This window comes from Leiobunum rupestre, chromosome 10 (assembly GCF_980474605.1).
Source record: "Leiobunum rupestre chromosome 10, qqLeiRupe1.1.hap1, whole genome shotgun sequence".
NCBI lineage: Eukaryota > Metazoa > Arthropoda > Arachnida > Opiliones > Sclerosomatidae > Leiobunum > Leiobunum rupestre.
The window spans coordinates 24224764-24249613 of record NC_143393.1 but is presented as its reverse complement, the minus strand read 5'-3'; the positions used below and the strand labels follow the sequence as shown (position 1 = coordinate 24249613).

General features: G+C 33.9%; 1 protein-coding gene across 1 annotated transcript in view; it reads left to right on the top strand.

Annotated features, from left to right (window-relative positions):
* The window catches only part of LOC149925136 (oxytocin receptor B-like), a 67392-nt gene that overhangs the window by 40710 nt on the left and 1832 nt on the right, over positions 1-24850 (top strand). The gene's annotated exons all lie outside the window — the stretch shown is intronic.

Below are 24850 nucleotides of genomic sequence, written 5' to 3'. Positions count from 1 at the left end.
TATAGCGGTTTTTTTTGGCCACACATCGTTAGGCCTTTTAACATTTTGTATAAAATTTGACGGGAAGAGAAACTTTCGATACGCTCTGGGTAAAAAAGAAAGATGGCTGTGGATTTTTTGGACTGCTCTTCTGGTCGGCTGTCACGAGGCAACAGCGCCGCCCTCAACTTCTTTTTGACTCTTTACCTTTTGGCAACTTTCGCTTCTTTTTTCAGAAGCCACGTTTGAAGAATGACTTGGCTAATAGAGCGCGTCTAAGAATAATTGCAGCATCCCTGGTGGGCCCTTTCTACATCCGGAAGCCATTGCCTTCATTAGATTTACATTTCTTTTTGGGCGCTCCGTTAAGTTTCAAAAGACCACATTGACGGAATTAAGCCATAACCTTGCTTAGGTCTCTATTTATAATATTTCATCTACGTGCCATTGACATTCATTTTTTGAAAGGTCTTCCGCTACCTCGACACTTTGAAAGCCTTATTTATCGAGCTAAGCCTTCCTTTCCAATATATTATACAGAATTGTAATCAGAATACTAGAGGGAAATAGAAGTCTATGGTTTTCTTTGTCCTTTAGAATTGTAATCAGAATCCTAGAGGGAAATAGAAGTTCCTGGTTTTCTTTGCCCTTTAGAATTGTAATCAGAATACTAGAGGGAAATAGAAGTCTATGGTTTTCTTTGCCCTATAGAATTGTAATCAGAATACTAGAGGGAAATAGAAGTCCATGGTTTTCTTTGTCCTTTAGAATTGTAATCAGAATACTAGATGGAAATAGAAGTCTATGGTTTTCTTTGTCCTTTATAATTGTAAACAGAATACTAGAGGGAAATAGAAGTCTATGGTTTTCTTTGTCCTTTAGAATTGTAATTAGAATACTAGAGGGAAATATAAGTCTATGGTTTTCTTTGTCCTTTAGAATTGTAAACAGAATACTAGAGGGAAATAGAAGTCTATGGTTTTCTTTGTCCTTTAGAATTGTAATCAGAAAACTAGAGGGAAATAGAAGTCTATGGTTTTCTTTGTCCTTTAGAATTGTAATCAGAAAACTAGAGGGAAATAGAAGTCTATGGTTTTCTTTGTCCTTTAGAATTGTAATCAGAAAACTAGAGGGAAATAGAAGTCTATGGTTTTCTTTGTCCTTTAGAATTGTAATCAGAAAACTAGAGGGAAATAGAAGTCTATGGTTTTCTTTGTCCTTTAGAATTGTAATCAGAAAACTAGAGGGAAATAGAAGTCTATGGTTTTCTTTGTCCTTTAGAATTGTAATCAGAAAACTAGAGGGAAATAGAAGTATATGGTTTTCTTTGTCCTTTAGAATTATAATCAGAAAACTAGAGGGAAATAGAAGTCTATGGTTTTCTTTGTCCTTTAGAATTGTATTCAGAAAACTAGAGGGAAGTAGAAGTCTATGGTTTTCTTTGTCCTTTAGAATTGTAATTAGAATACTAGAGGGAAATATAAGTCTATGGTTTTCTTTGTCCTTTAGAATTGTAATCAGAATACTAGAGGGAAATAGAAGTCTATGGTTTTCTTTGTCCTTTAGAATTGTAATCAGAATACTAGAGGGAAATATAAGTCTATGGTTTTCTTTGTCCTTTAGAATTGTAATCAGAAAACTAGAGGGAAGTAGAAGTCTATGGTTTTCTTTGTCCTTTAGAATTGTAATCAGAAAACTAGAGGGAAATAGAAGTCTATGGTTTTCTTTGTCCTTTAGAATTGTAATCAGAAAACTAGAGGGAAATAGAAGTCTATGGTTTTCTTTGTCCTTTAGAATTGTAATCAGAAAACTAGAGGGAAATAGAAGTATATGGTTTTCTTTGTCCTTTAGAATTGTAATCAGAAAACTAGAGGGAAGTAGAAGTCTATGGTTTTCTTTGTCCTTTAGAATTGTAATCAGAAAACTAGAGGGAAATAGAAGTCTATGGTTTTCTTTGTCCTTTAGAATTGTAATCAGAAAACTAGAGGGAAATAGAAGTCTATGGTTTTCTTTGTCCTTTAGAATTGTAATCAGAAAACTAGAGGGAAATAGAAGTATATGGTTTTCTTTGTCCTTTAGAATTATAATCAGAAAACTAGAGGGAAATAGAAGTCTATGGTTTTCTTTGTCCTTTAGAATTGTAATCAGAAAACTAGAGGGAAATAGAAGTCTATGGTTTTCTTTGTCCTTTAGAATTATAATCAGAAAACTAGAGGGAAATAGAAGTCTATGGTTTTCTTTGTCCTTTAGAATTGTAATTAGAATACTAGAGGGAAATATAAGTCTATGGTTTTCTTTGTCCTTTAGAATTGTAATCAGAATACTAGAGGGAAATATAAGTATATGGTTTTCTTTGTCCTTTAGAATTGTAATCAGAAAACTAGAGGGAAATAGAAGTCTACGGTTTTCTATGCCATTTTTCTATAAAGTAAGATAACGTTTTTTTAATGGATATAGAAAATTTACCCACAGTTCTATAGATATTATCAAGAATATATTCAGAATATGTGGACCGATTATAGTTGTGGCTTCATATTCCCTTAACGCGATTATTGTCCTAATTCTATACAAATTTGGCCAATTTTCAATAATTCAAGATTTTCTATAGACTTCTATAAAATTTAAAAAAAAAGCTTATAGAACACTATCACATATAGAAAACCGAAGAATTTCTATAGACTTATAAAAAAAATTATAGAAAGCATCTAGAACACTATCGGATATAGAAAACCCAAGACTTTCTATAGAGATCTATAAAAATTAAATGAATGCTTATAGAACACTACCGAATATAGAAAACTCGAGACTTTCTATAGAGTTCTATAAAATTTTACAGAAAGCTTATGGAACATTTTTATAAGATTTAGAAAATAGCTGTATTGACATCTACTAGTGTTGTTAAAAAATGTCTAATATCAGTAAACATATTACACAACATTAATAAAGTTACATTTTTTATCAGTTTAAACTAGTCTAGAGGTTTAGTTTTACTTTTAGATTCGAAAAAATGAGGCGAAAATGCAAACAAGATATTAGATTAATCATGGATTGAAACCTTTTTTAATTTTTTCCGGAAAAATACGGAACATGGTTTAAATTGGTCGCTGGCACCGTTAAGCTTAGCAGAAACCTTCTTAAATATTGAATGTTCATATTAGTTTCAGAAACGCTGTCTAAATAGAGATGGAATCTCGCTATACACTTCATCTTTGTTTTCTCGGCAGTTGTTTGGGAATTTAGGAAGGGTCTCACGTTTTGGGCATCTGAGAATGTAAACAACGAAACTCAACTTTCTGTCCCCCTTTTTGTTCACCGAAATCCAGGAAGCTACGCGGCGCCACTTGTAGCCTTTTAGCGAAATTGAAAGTCGCTTTCCGGAGATATTTCCGATACTTAAAGGAGGACTCTACTCCTACGAGAAAACTACTCCGGGTATGATAAGATAGAGAATTCCAATATTTGGATATGGAAATTTAATCCGTAGCAAATGTTTTTAAGAAGCGCCGGTTTTTTTGGTTTGCTAAGTCGATTTTAAATTTTTAAGAATTTATGAAGTTACTATTAATCCATCTGGAAATTTTCCAAATGGATCGTTTTAACGAAATTTCGAAGACATACCGGCCCCAAATATCACGATACAGGACGTCCACTAAAAAATAAAAATAACTGAAAAAGGTATTTTTTTTTATTTCAAATTTCTATGGAACATTCCTCTTTCAGGGGTACATTTACTAGTGTAAAATTGAATGATCTTGAACCAGGTGTTCAAGTTCATTCAAAAACTATGTTTAGGGATTTGGTTCCAATTAGAAAGGTGTTGCTCACCAAATTTGACCGATTAGAAGCCGAGATATTGAAGGTTAATGAATTGAACCTCATTTCTGTAAGATTGGTTGTCGTGACAACATAATTGAACCGTTTTAAACTATTCGGTATTTATTTGATTTAGTTACATTAAAACTAATCAGATTATTTTATTATCAAACACTAAATTCATTCACCTTCAATTTATCGGCTTCTGATTGGTCAAATTCAGTCAAATCAAAGTTATTTGAACTAATAACATGGCGAGCAACGACTTTCTAATTTATAAGCAAATGCGTAAACCCAACGGTTCACGAAATAGTTTTTTACATTGAGTTGGGAATAAATAGAGGTACAACTAAATCTGGCTAGCGCGGGACCAATTTCATTCAATAAGGAAACTTTATCAACTTTATCGTTCTACCGTGGCGGCATCTGTCTCTAGTGGTGGCAACTATATGGCAATTAAAGTTTTTCGCGAATCTGATGCGAAATTGAAATGTATGATTACTCGTAACAAACAAACCTTTGAAGTTGTTTAAAAATAATTTTATTCTGTCAACACGATCCTTTTTAACTCAAATTAAGGTGAGTTAGCTAATAATTATTTATTTTTAGCCATATAACTTTACAAAATATAGATGACGCTACCGCCTAATTATAAAGATGAATTTCGTACAGTCGTATCAGAACAGGTCCCGCGTAACCATGGCAACCGAAATCGTAATGATCTTGAAGACATGGTTCAAGGTCATTCAATTTTACACTAGTAAATGTCCACCTGCACGAGGAATGATCCATAGAAATTTGAAAATTTAAAAAAAAAACATTATTCAGTTATTTATCATATTTCGTTTTTTTAGTCGACACCCTGTATTTCATGTATCTGTCATCGTGACCTCACGTAGAACAATTTCCGATTTGTTAGAACACATTCAATAACAAGCGAGGTACGCGTATTTTTTCGTTAACTCTGTTTGATATGAAGTAGGGGGAGCAACAGAATCAGTCCGAATGAATGATTCATGAAAGCGAACCCGACCGGATTCTATATTGATTCTCAATATTGTATTTCGGTTTTTTTGGAGTCTTACGAATTTCCGATAACACAAAATCTTACCCGGATATTTTTTGCCTATGCTTGCTTTGGTTGATATTAATCCGATGGTGTGTCAGTCTTTGTCCTTGTGTCCAATCTTATATAGTCTCGGGTTTTTTGGATGAAATTGACTTTTTTCCCTGTATACATCCCGCGGTTAAATTCTTCAGTTAATTTATAGCTATAACACAGGAATCCATACCTCTACTGGGAATGCTTGTCCTGCCGTATCGCGTATGGTAAGATCACTCTGACGGATTTGACCCCACCTACGAGAGAAAAAATCCCCTCTGCGCTACCCTCTCACGTTGTTGTTTGTTCAGTTAACATAGTGACGTCAAAAATACCGTCAGTCACATCGAGGCGAAAATCTGCAGCGATAAGCATTCCAAGTAGAAGTATGGATTCCTGCTTGACATTATAGCCGTTATCAGGGATGAGGTACAATCTCTTAAGGTACAAAATGGGTCGATTTGGTCCCACCAAGTCATAGTTCTTCCAATCCCATTTCACCCAAAACATTTTCTCCCGACAACATTTTACCTAGTGTTGTAAGTCGGAAAATCTTTCCGAAAAAAAAAGTTTTCATTCCGCATGATTAATAATAATTAATAATTTAAATAAAACGGCATTTTCGCCTAATTTTTTCGAATCTGAAAGTAAAACTAAACCTCTAGATTAGTTTAAACTGATTAACAATGTAACACCATTAAAGTTTTGTAGTATGTTAACTGATATTAGAAATTTTATATCGATAAAAAGTTAAAAACATTAAAAACCCTTAAAAATTAATTTATGTTTCAATTTTTTATTTTTCCGATTTGCGCAAAATTTTCCTGAAATTTTCCCGCATTTTATTTTTCCGGAAAATTAACAACACTTACTTTACCCAAAATATCAATTTTCCTCTCCCAAAAAAAGTTTTAAAAAGTAAAATTTATTTTTTTCATACTAATTTATTGGCTTCTAAAAACTCTACAGGAGTTTTATTTCTGGTCTCCAGTTATCTCTTAGTTTTTGGCCCTTAACGTCTCACTGGGTGAAGACGCTTCATAGAATCTATATCTATCTCAATTTGTTCCTCTTCTTTCTGTGTACTGCGGCAAAGCGGGTGATTTTTCTTCTATGTGCAACCACAGATGGTCGATTCGCTGTTGAGGAGCCATTGCCAATCCTATCATTCTTCTAAGAGACATCTCGAATTCGGTATTGGTGTTAAATACAAATAAAAAGAAATTTCAAATACGCCTATGTTTATCATCTGATAAAACAAGCTTTACGTCCAAAAATCTTTTTTTTTGGGTGAAATGGCTTTGGGAGAATCGGAGCCCCAAATTTGTTTGGGTTAAGTAGGATTGGGGACACATTAAATTCCGATTTTGGGGTAGAAAAAAGGTAACTGGAGCTTTGAGAAATCTTTTAAGAAAGGGAATTGTCCACCACCCGTCCGTAGACTATTTTCTTTAAACTTACGAAGTGTATATTACTGAAGGCAGAGTGACCACATCTCATAATTTCATAATTTTTCCTATATTTTCCTATGTGTTCCTGTGGTTTCCTATAATTATTTTATATTTTTCGGGCTACACCTGTTTGCAATTATGACTTTTGATATCAAAATCTACAAAGTTAGTAAGAATTTTAGAAATATTAAAAATCTTCCCTCGCTCAACCATTTATTAAATCAAATTCAATTTAAAAACTTTGGATTTTCACCTTCATAAGTACTTGAAACCTATGTTTTAATGGAATTTATCCTTTATTCTCTTTGATTTTGTAAAAAAAACTACTTTAAAATCCTATAAATCGACTGCAAATTTCCTATTTTCCTTATAAGATATTTTTGAGTTTTCGGTGACAGTCTATAACTTTGCTCCATAGTCACCATATTTGAAACTAAACCCACGAACTGGTGGCTAACATTAGAGTATTGATTTATATTGGAAATTTATCCGAGTTTAGGGAAATTTATCTTAATCCCCCGCAAAAGTTAAGCCTTTGCCGGATTTGGACCTTAATTAATTCGCCCGTTATCGAGTCCAGTTTACGAATCTACCGAGTGTGAAAATTCCAACACTCTCTTTCCCTCAAGCTACTCTCATTTTAACTTCATTAATATCGACGCATTTCGGCCAGATTATTAGCTTCCAACTTAATTAACTCTTTCTCGGTACAGGCTGTACCGTGTCGAACTGTTTATCGAATAGTTTTGTATTTCCTTTACAAAATATGCCCGTTTGATTAAGTCAAAACGTGGCGCCTTCTAAATGGGATATTTGACCATTTTAGGTTTAGTATACGGTGTGAAATTGGCGATGACGACCAAGAAATAAGCGTTTATAGCTCTTAGCATACGCTACGATGTCGTGGTATTTCATTTACGACGTTAGTTAGACGCTTAGTTCAGGTGATAATTGCCTTTAAACGCTTTTGACAGATAATCTTTTGGTTTTGGGAAACGAGCTTTTAATCTGATTAAAATGTATCTGGACGCGGCGAAGTAAAGTTGGGGAAACTCTCTTGTTTATTATGCGCGAATAAATTAAGCCCCTTCAAGCGGATAATTTGCTTTTAAGTTTTCGATACGAAATTTGATACGAAATTTTGAAAGGAGAGCTCTTCGAAGCGATATTAATATTTGAAAGCTATCGAGAAAACTAAAGTGTCAATTTAGAGATGAACGAACGAGCGGTTTTTGGAAATAGCATTATGTAGATTTTCATTCTGTCGTAACCGTTCTAAAGATTATTTTTCAGTCGCAAAAATTACGAATAAATGAGACCAATTAGGGATAATTATCCAATACCAAGAATGGGCTCGGGTTAACTGAGAATATGTAACCACGACTGTGGCCACTTTTTCATGATCCACGGAAGATATGCTCCGCCTACACCCAAATAAAACCTGCTATTTTACAGGAGTGTCTTCCCCTCTTTACCAGGAGAAAGGGGGAAAGATTAAGCGAGGAAAGTAGCTGGGGCGTGGTTTTTTTTCAGGACATCACGAGGCGAACAGTGGCGCTACCTACACATTATCTATTCATCTTACCATAAGTGTATAATAAACATAAGTATGTAAGTCGGAAAATTTTCCGGAAAATGACCGAAGCCTTTTTTCCGGAATATTTTCCGTATTTTTCCGAAAAAATTTAAAAAAAGTTTTCATTCCATGATTAGTTTAATATATTATTTGCAAATTTCAATTTAGCGGCATTTTTACCTACTTTTTTCGAATCTGAAAGTAAAACTAAATCACAAGACTAGTTTAAACTGTTTAACAATGTAACGTTATTAATGTTTTGTAGTATGTTTACTGTTATTAGATATTTTATATCGATAGAAAGATAAAATCATTAAAAACCCTTAAAAAGTAATTTATGTTTCAATTTTTTAATTTTCCCATTTTCTAAAAATTTTTCGGCATTTTATTTTTCTGGAAAATTAACAACTCTATATGACACAGAACGAATTCGGTTAATGATAGTCTGTCGTGGAGTGATTGCGAAATAGGAAGTTTCCAAACAGGAAACTGTCCCTTCCTATTCTTTCCGTTGGCAAAATAGCTAGTTCGATGGCGAGAAATACGAGCGTACACGCGTTTAGGGTGGAAATTCGAAAATAACTAACTTCTGAAATGGAGCCAGTGTTTATAATAGTTATTTTTATCTTCCGATTCAATAATTCATCATTATTTTCCAAAAGTAAGCGTTATTTCCACTTCTGAAATCATTTATATTTTCAATAGGCCTTGGCTGGTCCGTCAAAAAGGCTGCCGCCGGACTGTCTGCGATTTTTCGGGCTTCCTCCAAATACTAGGAGCAGTTCGCGGAGAGTTGTCAGTCCGTCGATAAGTAATGGTTTACTTTGTCATTGGCGAAACAGACTATCATTAAAAAATGCGCATTGGGTGAATAGGAAGTGTCATACGTATGTTTATAAAATTATTATCCACTTATGATCTTACTTAATACATTCTTGAGGAATGAACGAATTACTCCAAAATGCACAAAAATATAAAACCTATTTATTCCTAAGGTCTATTTTTACGTAAGTTCCTCTAAGATTTAGCCACTATAGTTCGAAAATTAGGCTTTTTGTACGCAAAAACAAAATCTCCAACGATTTAAGGAACCCTCCACCAAGCGGTTTTACGAGTTTATTTGCAATTGCAATATTTCTTCGCAATCAAGGAATATTTTTCTTACGTTTTATACGGAAAAATGCGATTTCCACCGCTTTTAACGGACCAAATAAAAACGTTTTGTGGAAAACGAATACGCATTTAAATAACTTTCCAACAGATGGCAGTTTTCTTGATCAATTCTGGTTGAACAAACATTTTCCCTTCGAGGTCCAATTTTAGGGCGTCGCCTTCTAGATGACGCCGGAATTATACTCTGATAAAGGGACCAATTTCATAACAGAAGAGGTTTTACGCTTCTCTAAGTTTTAATTCGGGTGAACTAAATTTTAGCTAATCCCTTAACTCGAACCGAAAACAAGTTAAGGGAAATATATTTTAACGCGCGTCCACTTGTTCCTAAGTTTAGGTACGAAGAATCGAAATGAAAACTACGTTTAGGTTTTTTAAGGAGGTTTAATTGCGGTTGAGAAAATGTTCCGCTATCTGGAGAAAGCTCGGTTAATCCGTTAACAAAGCATGGCAATATCCAATTTAAGGGATTAAAATACAATAGAATACAAACAATAAAAGTTTTGAACAATTGCAATATTTAAGTTACACGCTTTCAATGTTTAATGTTTTACAGGTTAACATATTTAATAACATTTAATTTTACATTAACATTTTATTTAATTTATCGCGCAATCACTTATTTAAATGACACCTTTGACAAAGATAACCTTGGAAATCTAGATGAAGTTCTCTCCCCACTGGTTTAAGGGGTTTTTCCCCGAGATCTTCGGTTTCCCCTTCCATAAAAACTTGTTAAGGTTAACGGTAATAGTTAGTGTAGGGAGCTGTTGGCTCGCGTGGCTTGCAGGGCTTGCCACCACCCTCCTACGCATTGTAACCCGGCCACTTGAATTAAAAGGCTTTAAAAGTCGCTCGATGACTTAGGCCTAGGGTGGTGCCTTGGGTATTAGCCTAGCTGATTATTAAATAAATTAACTGAAATGAATATTAAATAAATTAAGTGAAATGAATATTAAATAAATTAAGTGAAACGATAATTAAATAAATTAACTGAAATGAATGTTAAATAAATTAGATGAAATTAATATGAAATAAATTATGTGAAATGAATATTAAATAAATTAGGTGAAATGATAATTAAATAAATTAACTGAAATGAATATTAAACAAATTAGGTGAAATGAATATTAAATAAATTCACTGAAATGAATATTAAACAAATTAGGTGAAATGAATATTAAATAAATTAGATGAAATGAATATTAAACAAATTAGGTGAAATGAATATTAAATAAATTAGATGAAATTAATATTAAATAAATTAGAGGAACTGAATATTAAATAAATTACACTGAACAACAAAAAAAATGTTTTGGAATGTTTTCTAACCCAATTGGACTATTTCTGACTATTTTTTGGTCAAGAAAAACGAATATGGCAATGAATTTTTTTTATTAACTACCGTTTCCAAGATACATAATACATAGACATTAATACATAATCCATAGACATTAATATATTATGAGCTGTTTCTAATGTTTCGAAGTAAAATGATAATCGGTATGAATCGAAGCAGCAGTAGTAGAGCATTCGACTGCATATAAAGGGTTCCTTAGTTCTTAACCGAAATCTCCCTTGTTGGTTTCGCTTTCTTTTAACAAAAAATTACTGTTCAAGACATTTTAATGACATAAACAGTCACTATGACTGTATCTCAAAAACTAGAGCTAACCAACATTTTTTATTGTCATATTCGTGTTCAGCAGACAAAAATACATTAATATCAGCTAATTTTGAGCCCGAAACATTTTCTTTGTTGTTCAGTGTTATATGAAATGAAATGCATATTAAATAAATTAACTTAAATTAATATTAAATAAATTAACTTAAATTAATATTAAATAAATTAACTGAAATGAAAATTATTATTAAATAAATTAACTGAAATGAAAATTATTATTAAATAAATTAACTGAAATGAAAATTATTATTAAATAAATTAACTGAAATGAAAATTATTATTAAATAAATTAACTGAAATGAAAATTATTATTAAATAAATTAACTGAAATGAAAATTATTATTAAATAAATTAACTGAAATGAAAATTAAATAAATTAACTTAAATTAATATTAAATAAATTAACTGAAATGAAAATTAAATAAATTAACTTAAATTAATATTAAATAAATTAACTGAAATGAAAATTAAATAAATTAACTTAAATTAATATTAAATAAATTAGATGAAATTAATATTAAATAAATTAGATGAAATTAATATTAAATAAGTTAGTTTAAACTATTAAAATTAAATTAATATGAAATTATTAAAATGAAATTAAAATTAAATTATAGAAATTAAATTAAATTAATATGAAATTATAGAAATTAAATTAAATTAATATGAAATTGAAATTAATATGAAATTATAGAAATTAAATTAAATTAATATGAAATTGAAATTAATATGAAAATATTAAAATGAAATTAAAATGAAATTATAGAAATTAAATTAAATTAATATGAAATTATAGAAATTAAATTAAATTAATATGAAATTATAGAAATTAAATTAAATTAATATGAAATTATAGAAATTAAATTAAATTAATATGAAATTAAATTAAATTAATATGAAATTATAGAAATTAAATTAAATTAATATGAAATTATAGAAATTAAATTAAATTAATATGAAATTATAGAAATTAAATTAAATTAATATGAAATTATAGAAATTAAATTAAATTAATATGAAATTATAGAAATTAAATTAAATTAATATGAAATTATAGAAATTAAATTAAATTAAAATGAAATTATAGAAATTAAATTAAATTAATATGAAATTATAGAAATTAAATTAAATTAATATGAAATTATAGAAATTAAATTAAATTAATATGAAATTATCAAATTTAAATTAATTGTAATATTAAATTATCAAATTTAAATTAATTGTAATATTAATTATCAAATATAAATTAATAATAAATTGTTTCATTTAAATTAATATTAAGTTGTTTTATTTAAATTAACATTAAATTGTTTTATTTAAATTAAAATTAAATTATTTTATTTAATTTAGCGTTAAATTAATATTATATTATTTTATTTTATTTAGCGTTAAATTAATATTATATTATTTTATTTAATTTAATTTAGCATTAAATTAATATTATATTATTTTATTTAATTTAGCATTAAATTAGTATTATATTGATATTTAAATATTGAAATATTACCGTGCTATTTTACGAATGAAACTGGATATAAACGTCGAACTATGTTTGGCCTTTTACCACTTGTTGTGAATGAAGAAAGTTTGGAGGGGGGCATTTTCCTATAGTCTTTGGGGGATCAAAGGTTTTTTGGGCGAACCAGATTTTACGGGATTAGGGTAAGCTTTTGCTCGTATTTTTGGGGTCGTCGATAGCTCAAAGCCTGCGGGGAAATCCCAAGTTCAGTTTGGAGATAGGTCTTCCGACAGTTATTAAAACTGGATTCCTTCTTGTGGCAATCATCATTAAGATCCCCCCTCTCCGTCACGCTCAAACTTAATTAATATTGCCGAAGAATTAAGGGCTAGCGAGTGTAATAGGGGGAGCTCGGAACCTCGCTAATTTGATATTGGAACAGCCTCAGTGTCTACAACGGGAGTCGGAGTCATCGAGCCCAATTTTCTCGTGGAAATCGAAGGCACGTGCTTTCAGACGAAACTCATTGGGTAAAAGAGTTTAGCACTTTCGACTAAATTTATGGTTTCCAATTTTAATAGCTCTTTATATAAAATAATTCGTCGTGCAGTTAAAGTTAGAGAGCGCGCATAATTTTGTTTTTGTTGAGCTCGCGCGAAAACGCACGAGACCCTCTACACGGAAATATTAGGAAGCGCGCGCGCCAAAAAATAACACTTTTTATACATGTATGCGTATATATTATTTTATAGAAAGAGCTATTGGTCAAAAATTATTTCGCAACCCAAGGCTGAAAAGACTTAGTAACTTTAACCTAAACTTACTTTATTCTAAGCAAACCGAACCTAACCTAACTTAGCCTAACCCTTAATAATCATCATCATCAGCTAGGCTAATACCCAAGGCACCACCTTAGGCCTAAGTCATCAAGTGACTTTTAAAGAATTTAATTCGGGTGGTCGGGTGAAAATGCGTAGGAGGGTGGTGGCAAGCCCTGCATGCCACGCAGGCCAACAGCTCCCTACACTTACTATTACCGTTAACCTCTACATGTTTTTATGAAAGGGTAAACCGAAGAGCTCGGGGGAAAACCCTAACTTAAATCTTATCCTACTATAACCTAACCGTATCCTACTCTAACCTAAAATAAGTCTTATCCTAACCTAAACTAACCTAAATCTTATCCTACCCTAAACTAACCTAAGCCTTATCCTACCATAAACTAAGGCAAACCTTATCTTACTCTAAATTCATCTAACCTTAACCTTATCCTACCCTAATCTAACCCAAGCCATATGCTACGCTAAACTCACCTAAACCAATCCTACCCTAAACTCACCTAAGCCTTATCCTAACCTACCCTAAGCTAGCCTGAGCCTTCTCGTAAACTAACCTGAGCCTTCTCCTAAGCTAACCTAGACCTTATCCTAACCTTAACTAAAATCGGATCCAGACTAATCAAAACACCGTGAAAACCTAACGCCTTACCCATTGATTCGATAGTTTAATAGACCCCGAAAGAAACAAGATGATGTAACCCGCAGCCAATCAAATTGCTAACAGTTGCTACGGTTTACTCTCTTCGCGTGAAGTTGCCTTTGATGTAAATTGAAAAAGCGATTTTCTTTGAAATAGCCAACTCGTCCGTCATATTAAGACCTTGAGAGTTAGTTCAGATTGGCAACAAAAGACTTTTAAATAAACTAAGTCAGCGTAATATGACATTGATAAATGCAAGTGACTCTCTGCGGGATTTCAATTCTATTCTTTCCGCAAAATATTCGAAGATTCGTATTTGTTATTGGAGAAACCTCAAAACTGGGGTATTTTCTTCGAACCCTGAGCAAATTCGAGCTCATTCATCACGTGGCGCGATTTGCGTGATCGACCTAGGATCCGCCTCAATTCCACTATTGTCTCTTTCGGCTCTCGCAGAGTGGCCTTCCTGAAACATCCATTCCAGGCCGATGAATTGTCCTCGTTCCAAAACAAATTAGTCGCTGGGGGCCAACTTAAAAGGGTGCTTTTGGACACATTAAGATAGATTTAACACGGATGTCTCTGATATCCCGTGTCACCGAAACTCTTTAGCCTATTTCCCTATACCAAAGGTCAAATCGGCAGTTTATAAGACATCTCATTCGAGAGCGGCAACCCGCGATGGTACATGTTTCAAGCAAATAGATTTCGCAAATTTTTGAGATAGATGGAAATTTTTCTATTTTAATTTAACAATTTAAATATCGTAAATGTCATACGGTATGCGAAAGAAACTACGGTTTCTTATTTATGTAAGTTTCTTGATATGTAAATATTTTTAACTAGAGAAGTGGGTAGATCGTTTAGAGTAACAGAATATATTAACTTTTAATTTATGGAAAACAAGCGAAAACGTATGTATTTATCAAGATTTCTGTTAATGACTATGTGGAGACTATTTTTAGCGCTTGCTACCAATCCCACTTACGTTCTAACAATAAGCTACTTCCCCCCTAAAAACATTCAATCAGGCTGGTATCTCGTTGGTTCCCAAAAACTGACTTCCTTCCCCCTCACGTGCTAAGAGATAATTAGAATATTATGCCCGCCAAAATCCTCCCTAAGTAGAAATAGAATACATAAATATATCTGAGAGATTTATTATCAAACTTCCAAAAGAATATTAAATCGAGATATTTTTCATCAATGGAAAAAACATAAAATGTGGGAATTCGATCAGGGTATAATGTGCTTTGAGGTCAGGTTTACCGCGTTTGGATAACGCTTTTCCCCGTGTGGGTTTAATTGAGCGTGAATTATGAATCAGCCTTACGTCTTTGGTGGTCGCATTAGCCTAAAATATTATTTCTTTCTTTGAGGCGATTCTTCTAAAGAATTTTAGAATACCTTTTTTTCGCGATTTTCTTAATCGAAAATCTATAATTAATATAATAAAACCACGTTAAATTTTATTAATATAATGAAACCACGTTAAATTTTATTAATATAATACAACCACGTTATATTTTATTAATATAATAAAACCACGTTAACATTTTATTAATATCCTATAATAAAACCACATTAAATTTTATTAACAAAATAAAAACACATTAAATTTTATTAATATAATAAAAACACGTTAAATTTTATTAATATAATAAAACCACATTAAATTTTAATAATATAATAAACCACATTAAATTTTAATAATATAATAAAAACACATTAAATTTTATTAATATAATAAAACCACATTGAATTTTAATAATATAATATGGCCACATTAAATTTTATTAATATAATAAACCGAATTAAATTTTAATAATACAATAAACCACATTTAATTTTAATAATATAATAAAACCACATTTAATTTTAATAATATAATAAACCACATTTAATTTTAATAATATAGTAAAACCACATTAAATTTTATTAATATAATAAAACCACTTTAAATTTTAAGTTGTTATTAATTAAAATAAATAGGTTTTACGTCTCATTTGAAACTTATGTTCTAGATTAAAGGATTGGGGATATTACTAGCGGTATTAGGACGTTTGCAGAGCATAAGCCCAATTATTGGGAAAAGCAGATGGAAACTAAACGTGAAAAAAAATGTTTTCTTGTTATTTGCGCTGGAAGCATCATTATAGATTTGGCGTATAGGAGTGCCAAAAGAAATTATTGGAACGAAATTACTTTCTTAGATTCTTTTTTTTTTCCTACTAATCTCAGCACCCCTCCCCGATAAAAAAAATGGCCAAATCGAAAATAGGACCCCCAAGAATCGTTAGCAATTTCTTTCCAATAAATATGTAATCCACCAGGGGCAACCACTTTTACTTTTCACTTTGCCAGATTTTCCCCTCGAGGACGAGAATCGAAATTTCTCCGTTGAAGTTCTGTAGCTTAATGTTCTTTTGATCGCACCAACATTGTTTTATTGGTCGTGTAAAACTATTTGGGGAAAAGGGACTCTTCGCGAATGGCAGACCATTTTCATTTGAAAATTGCATTGAATTTTGACACCTTTTTTTCTTCTTTCAACAAAAAATTTGATTTAATTTCGCGTTGTAATATGTTGCGTTGGCATTCTGGCCATTTCGGAATATTGTTCCAGAATTAAAGCGAGTGTCGGCTCTATCGTTGCAGTCTGTATTTTTGATTGGGTCTATGTAACGAAGATGGCTATGATTGCTTAGATTCGCGGGAAGGTGCTTCCATCTATTTTCGACTTTCAAAAACGTATTGTCATTTATTTGAAGTCAACGATTACGAGATTGAAACACGTGATTGCAGAAATGCCAATCCAAGCTAAGTTGACTGCGCACGTGATTACGCAAAGCCAATCAAAGGAAGGGTTACGTCGAGGCACCTACTTTTGAGGGAATAATTTGCTTGCTCAACTTGTTTCAATTTCAACTAAACTCTACGTTAGTGATATCTCTCGCTCGCCAATGATACTAACCTTAAAATAGGAGCCGACACTTGCTTTAAATGATTATTTTCTTAAGGAGAAGTGTTCATTTGTCTATGCATTTAATGTTATTTGCTTCTTAGGCTTGCATGATTTTTTCCAAATATAATAATAATAATAATCAGCTAGGCTAATACCCAACGTTTATTCCCATTCGACCGAAATCCCATTCGACCGAAATCCCATTCGACCGAATCCCATTCGACCGAAAGAATTTTAAAATGTAGCCCAATTGGCGGGGTGATTTGGTATTTTATTTATAAGGTATGTACTATCGAAGATCCATGTTTAGGTTAGGTTAGGTTAGGTTAGGTTAGGTTAGGTTAGGTTAGGTTAGGTTAGAGTTGGTTAAGTTTACTATTTCAGTTTTGGTTCAGTTACTTTTCTTGACTAGGTGAAGATAAAAATATAATTCATGCTCATTACATTTTATTAGCTATCCGCTCCATTGCAAACGACTTCAGTAACTAAATTGAAAACATAGCAAAAGCCAATTTATATAGCAGCGTTCGGTCGAATGGGACACCTCAAAAACCGCCTTCGGTCGAATGGGATTTCGGTCGAATGGGACTAAAGCAATACCCAAGGCACCACCTTAGGCCTAAGTCATCAAGCGACATTTGAAGCCTTTAATTCAGGTGGCCGGTAGGAGGGTCGTGGCAAGTTCTTCATGTCACGCGAGCCCGCAGCTCCCTACACTCACTAATAATAACAATAATAATAATAATCAGCTAGGCTTATACCCAAGGCACCACCTTAGGCCTAAGCCATTAATTCTTATAGTTGGTTTCTAATTATGGTTTATAAATAAGTTATTAGCCCCGTGCATTGAAAATTTAACATTTAACATTGTTAAGCGGAGTAACACATTTTGGACCGTGGTACGGTGTATTAATGTTGGGGTGGCGGAGTGCTTAGCACATTCACCTCGCAGAAAGGGGAGCCGGGTTCGATCCCAACTTGTGACACTAGGTGAAAACACGGGACAACTCTTTCCGTGTTAAGTTTGCATATTCTCTCCCCATAGTTTTAACGGGTTTTTCTCCCGAGCTCTTCTGTTACTCCTTCCATAAAACCTGTTGGGGTTAACGGTAATAATTAGTGTAGGAAGCAGTTGGTTCGCGTGGCATGAAGGGCTTGCCATCACCATCCTACTCATTGTAACCCGGCCACCTAAATTAATGGCTTTAAAAGTCGCCTAGCTGATTACATCCGTGGTTTAACGTTCATTGAAATCTGCTTCCGATCGTTGAGTCGGCTAAGCAACCATTTTTATGCTGGAAACTTCTCTCGAAAAATATATGTTATACACTTCTGGTCTAAAATATAGCCTTCGAACCCGTAGAATGTAGCTAATAATAAAAGTTTAGTTTTGGGGTTCTGCTAAACCTCAAGGTTGCCTTTTCACTCGACTGAAGATAATCTTTTTGGTACGTCTACAGTAAGACGGCCAATAATTACAACGAATTGGTAACCCCAAAATAACACATACGCGGGGCCTTTTCCGCACCCTTGATTCTCCGCTATTTCGTTTTGCGTCATCGATTTTGTCCATCCGCGAATTATTAGGGCGTACGTAGCAACTGCGACTAGACCCCGACGCCGCCGACGCCGATCTTTTTTTTATTTCATGTGGTTTTATTATATTAATAAAATTTAACGTGGTTTTATTATATTAATAAAATTTTACGTGGTTTTATTATCTTAATAAAATTTAACGTGGTTTTATTATATTATTTTTTTTTAACGTGGTTTTTTTATATTAAAATTTTTTTACGTGGTTTTATTATCTTAATAAAATTTAACGTGGTTTTATTATATTAATTATAGATTTTTAAAGGTACGCCGCCTCGCAGCTGATGTTTTCTTGGCGCGCCGCCGACGGTTTTTAATATTTTTAACACGGCTACCAGATTTTTACCGTTGATATCAGTCTCTTTGCACATTTAAATTATTACTTTGCTAGTGCAATTAAAAGACAGTTTATTCTCTACGAAATTTCGTATAAACGCCGTGCCACGCCGACGCCGCCGTTAAATTTTGGTTCTACGCCTCCGCCGCAGTGTTGACAGATTTTTCTGACTGAATTATTTTGCAAAGGGTAAAACATTGTAGTACAACAATAGAAACTATGGTACGAATATAAAGTAGTATTAATTACTTACTATTTAAAATGTTTAGGGTTTAGCTTTTTTATCCTTTTTCCTAATGGACTATTCTACCTATTCGCGTATATTAACACACTATTTGCTTGTTAATTACCCCGAAGAAGAACCACGCCCCTCCCGGTACAATCTCTCCTCGGGGAGTGTCTTCGGGGAATCATGGAAACAGAGTTCCTACGTTCTCCATTAGCACAAATATGTTCTTGATAAGAACGTTAGGAATAGGACTGGTGCTTCTATAAAATATGTGAGGTCACGTGTAAATGTTTTCTACGTCACTAGCTTTAGCTATTGAAGTTCGAGAGCACGCCAGTGCACGCGCTGGGGTCGATAAAGATTTTGAAATTCGAAGTCCACGTGCGAATCGCTCGTGCCCATAAAATACTCAAAAGCTTAAGCTCGTGACGCGGAAAAAAATATTTTATACTTCTAATTTTTGTGTTATTATTAACACTTATTGACCGACTTCCAAATTACGGTGTGAGGTATAGCCGGCATATATAATAGGTGTTTCTATAAAATAAATCAATAAGAAAATTAAATGTATAAAATATTTTTCCCCGCGTCACGAGCTTAAGCTTTTTAATGCTTTATTGGCACGCACGTTTCGCACGTCGACTTCAAATATCAAAATCTTTATCGATTCGAGCGCACACGCTCTATCTTCAATAGAAAAAAACATTTACACGTGACCTACCGTATTTTATAGAAACACCTATTGCTTTTATACCAAAACACGGTGGCATATTTTCACGCGCAAAATGAATTGTAAGATCCACCAATTTGCGAATGGCGTAGAACATCCAACGCAAATCCGTGCTAGCTTCGCCCTTTGTTTGTGAAACCCAAGTGAGATATCTGAGAGCTCGAATAAATCATCCTTTTATTCAGAAGGGATGCGTTGTATTTGTTTGAACGGGATTCCCATAATTCTAAGACGATTTCCGGAGCCGAGGCTTATTTTGGGACGATTTATTCCACCGAGGTGGGCAAATATTGCGAGCAACTTCCAAAAATGAACGTTCAGAATTTTCTCACTTGGTTGATCAATTTCTCTTCAACTGACAAGGAGAGTACCCGAGGTGTTTATTGCCAATTTAGTTCAAAGTCGGCCGTAATGTGGACCTATATGAGATATGAAATTTCCCAAAAGGAGACGTTGCACTACACATTCGATTTGCCATGGCAACCGGAAATGTTTTTGACCACTTACAACCAAAATAAGATTTTTTCCTTATTTTACCCAAAATTTGTTAAAAATTTACCCTAAAAATGTTTCAATTTACCCAAACTTGATGAAATTTACCTAAATGTGGTCCAAATTACACATCTCGTGATTTTCAAAAATTTTCAAAAATTTTCGTAGCTAGGACCCTGTGAAACCGAGAAAATCCCATGCTTTTTTAAATGGAGATTTTATTGTTTTAAGTGATCAAAAACATTTTCGGTTGCTATAGCAAAACGAATGGGTAGTGCAACGTCTCCTTTTGGGAAATTTCATATCTCATATAGGTCTACATTCCGCCCGACTTTGAACAAAATCGGCAATAAACACCTCGGGTACTCTCCTTGTGAGTAAGCTCAGGGTGAGACGCAGTAGTTGGTTTACATTGGAATTTCACAACCCACCGAGCGACGGGATAGTTGGTTTTTCGGAAAAGGTGATAACATAAATTATTTTGGTCGTAGCTAACTTGTTAAAATGTTCCCGGAAATTCGTCAAAGCACTGCCAACTTTTATAACGCGCTTCCGCGATCGGGGTTGGCCGCGGTCGAAACATAAGGGCTGCTTCACTAAGCCTAGGTTAAACACGTGTCCTAATCCAAATCTTTCATTTTTTTACAATTTTCTAGTCAGAGACTTAACATCACTATAACATTAATACTAATGTCCGAGTCTTCGTTAAATTAAGTATAATAAATTCATCTTTTTTTATATTAAAAAAGTATAAATATTTAAAAACATAACTTACGACGTTAGTACACAATTTTAAGTATGACTTTCTTACTTTTAAAGATTTATTTCATGAAGCTGGAAGCTAGGAGCAACAAACACCGCACCCCACACAAGGAGAACCCAACCCGTCAAAAGTCGTGCATTTTCTTGTGTACAATTTTCATTGGCTAGACGCTTTAGCCCCTACTGCCGTCAGAAGGGGAAAACTCGGATATTGTCTCCTCCCCCCCGCCCGTAAAACGTTCCGCGTAAAGGTTCGTCCAATGAAATTTGTACACCACTCTGCTTTGGCGTGTTTAAAGGCTAGCTGCGTTCTCCTTGTGTTTGTTGCTCCTAGATGGAAATCACTGTTCAACGGTAAACTTCAAAATAATTTTATAACCCCGTGATTATTTTTAAAGGCTTCTACCGTTTGATGGCGCTCAAACATTTCCCGAAATAAATTTTACCCAGTATACCTTGCAATTTATGCTAACGTCTATTCGCTCACAGCACGGAAAGGAACTAAATTGTGAAAAAACTACTGCCTCTCTCAGCGCAATCACTGACTGAGCGAACTATTGGGCGCTCACCTTGAGTTTGCTCACTTTTTCTTTCTTGCTGAACAAGATTAACTGACCTTCGTATTTAAAGTGCTCGCTCGTTTCGAGAGGATTTTCTAAAATGAGCGCTCCCAAATTTTTGCCCACCTCTGTTTTTCCGAATTCAAAAAGAAAACGGATTATGATATGAAAAGTTAATAAGGGAAAATTTGAAAGAGAATTTCGAACAAAGGGAAATTTAAAAAGGGAAAAATCGGGTTAAACAAAAGTTGATTTTTAACCGCGGGTTTTCGGTCTTCGTATTTGCCTTGTTACTCGGGTTTCACTATACGAATGACGTTTTTTTTAAGGCTTTTTAAAAGTTTTGGACAGGTTTTGTTTGACCATCTTTTTTATTTCAATTCGCCATACGTGAAATGAATAATATGAGTAGTTTTACTGACTGGGAATGTTTTTAATAGATTTATTATTTCGCGTTTGGGGACTTAAGAAATGAATGTTTGCCGACTAGGAGAATTTAAAAAGTACAGTTTTTCTTTACTTTATCTTGTTTTATTTGCGGATGGGCTAAGACTTCAATAAAGGCGGATAGTGGGAGGTCTTTACTCCGAATCAAGTGGTTTATCTTTGTAAGGGCTTACGGTGTCGGTGTCTCCAATTTTATGGTCCTATTTGGAACTGCTTTTTTCGAACTTAGTCTGTAAATAAGGGGCTTACGAAGCGTATCTCTTTGTTCGTTGTTTTGTTCTACAATCAATTGTTTTTGTTTGCTTACGAAATAGACGATCGATCACGGGAAAATACGGGAAAATAGCCATTTAAGTAATCAAATGTTTATTTATATGTCAAAAGTGTACGCTATACGCTTTCGTATTAAGAAGGATTACTGGAACAGAGTTTATCCAAATTATATCGGATAGCCAAGATGCCCTTAAGCCTGTTAAACAGTTCAGGTTTTCCTCTGTTGCTTGGTGCTCCTCAGCTGTCTAGTCGTAAAGCCTAATGAACGCTAATAGGGTGTATTCTCGTGACGTCATCATCGCTGTAGTGGAAGGCTAGTGTCATCCCCCTTTCCCCCATAACTATCTACCTTAGAGCAATGGCCGCCATCTTCTCGTGAATACCACCTATACTAAAGTTAGTATTAAATTCCTTTACATACGTGAATGGTAATAATAGTAATAATATTATTCAGCTGGGCTAATACCCAAGGCACCACCTTAGGCCCAAGTCATCTAGCGACTTTTAATGCCTTTAGTTTCGGTGGCCGGGTTAAATTGCGTAGGAGGTTGGTGGCAAGCTCTTCAAGCCGCGCGAACCAACACTCACTATTACCGTTAACCTCGACAAGTTTTTATGGAAAGGGGAAACCGAAGAACTCGAGAAATTACCCCTCTAACCAGTGAGGAGAGAACTTTCAAACTCTACGTGGGAGGAGTAGTTCCGAGTTTTAACATAGCGCCACAAGGAGCTGGTATTAAACCTGGCTCCTTTCGCTGCGAGGCGAAAGTACTAACAACTTTGCCACCCCAATGGGGCTCTCTGAATTACGTAATCAAAATAAAGTAGAATTTGATTGGGTATAATAATAATAATCAGTTAGGCTAATACCCTTGGCACCACCCTAGGCCTAAGTCATCAAGCGACTTTTAAAGCCATTAATTCAGTTGACCGGGTAACAATGCGTAGGAGGGTGGTGGCAAGCCCTTCAAGCCACGCCAACCAACAGCTCCGGACACTTACTATCTGGTCATAAGGGACATCATGACACTCTATTTAAGGTGGGTGTGATTGGTATCATTGACGATTCCACTCGCGGGGTTTGCTGCAAGGTTGCCAGGGTGTTGAATAAATCCCACATTGTGAGGTTTTCCGCGCTTATTTTGACTATGAGGGATAAAGGTAATTTTCAGTTAAATGATAGTTTTGTGGAATTTTTTAAGTATTATAATAAATTTTTGTGGGAACAACTTCCAAAAGATGCGCTTTGGGAATTTTATTCCTTGCTTGTCCTTAAAACCAATTCCATTTACAAACAGAGCTGCCAAGCTGTTAATAGCGTTCAGTCCCAACCAGCTAAAATTCCTTAAAGAGATTGGGGAACTGCTGGTTATATTTACAATAAGAATTCTATTTGAAAAAAAAATCACCAAAATACCGAAAAATATAAATGTTTTACGTAGAGTTTCCGTTGGAGATGGGCTTAGGGGTGTGGGAATTCATAGGGAATATACTATTTCGTCGATTAAGCATTGGCTACACTGTTTTGCTAAAATAAAAATAACCTTGTTTCAAAGATAGGGCTTTTCCAAGTTGAAATCACAATGAATCTCTGATCGAATTTTACCTGGCCACCACACTTTCAATAATAATAATAACAAACAGGAAAATAACTTATGAAAATCACTGTCAGTCACGGAAAAATTAGAACTCAGTGAAATTGACGTAAGCCTGGTTCACACTTACCCCTAAAATAATTTCGTTTTAGATAACAAGTTTTCAAAACCAGCGTGAGAAATCGCTTCGTGTTGGTTCGGGAAGCAACTCGTCCAAGTCGGTTCGCTTAGAATCGCTTTCAAAACGACAAGGCGGGAAGTAAAATTGCTTGTATTTTCAAAATTAATGGGAATAAAATTCTAAATAATGTCAAATAATATCACTGTGTGTATAGTAAACATGATTAACTAATTGTTTTGGGATACTATTTAGTATTTTCAAATTCTGGTCATAATTTGAAATAGCGTTAAGCCTTGGCTATAAGCGAACCGGGGTGAAGCGAATTCGCCTGTGTGAACCAAGAATTATCGTCGGCGGTGAAAACTGGCATGCAAACCGACCTTAACTAGGTTTTAACAAGGACAGTAGATACAGGGTCGAGAAAGTGTATTGGCGGCCTCTGTTGGAATATATCACCTAAAACGACCTAAACGCAAGGAGAGTTAGTTGTAAACAAAAAAATGGCGGTCACCTAATTTTAGCGGTTCTTGACGAGGCTTAAGTGTTCAAAACAAATGGGCATTTTTTTATTTACGCTCGTAGTTTTATTTTTAATTGAACATCAAAATGGTAAAAACTAACTACAATAATACTGTCCATGGTGAACCACGTCTTAACAATGGCCGCGGTTTGTTTACATCTAACTCCCCGTGAATATGACGACGTTCAAAATGGAATTTTTTTTCCTGCTTTCTCCTCTCTGTATCTACTGTCCTTGGTTTTAAACTCCAGTTTGACCGTGGTTATTAATGATTTTCGAAAACCTGTAATCAGCCGGATAAAAAAAATGGGCGGGAGCGGAATTTTGGGCTGGTTTTTGGTGTGTCCACTAAATAGCGGCTGCCCAGCGGTCTAGGGAATAATTATACCGTGAAATGTGTCAAACGGAGGGAAAATTGAATTGAAACAAGGCGATAGCTGCATCGTGGAAATTCATGGGTTAAATATTACACGTTACTACCCTAATGTTAGACCGCAATTCTGCTAAAAA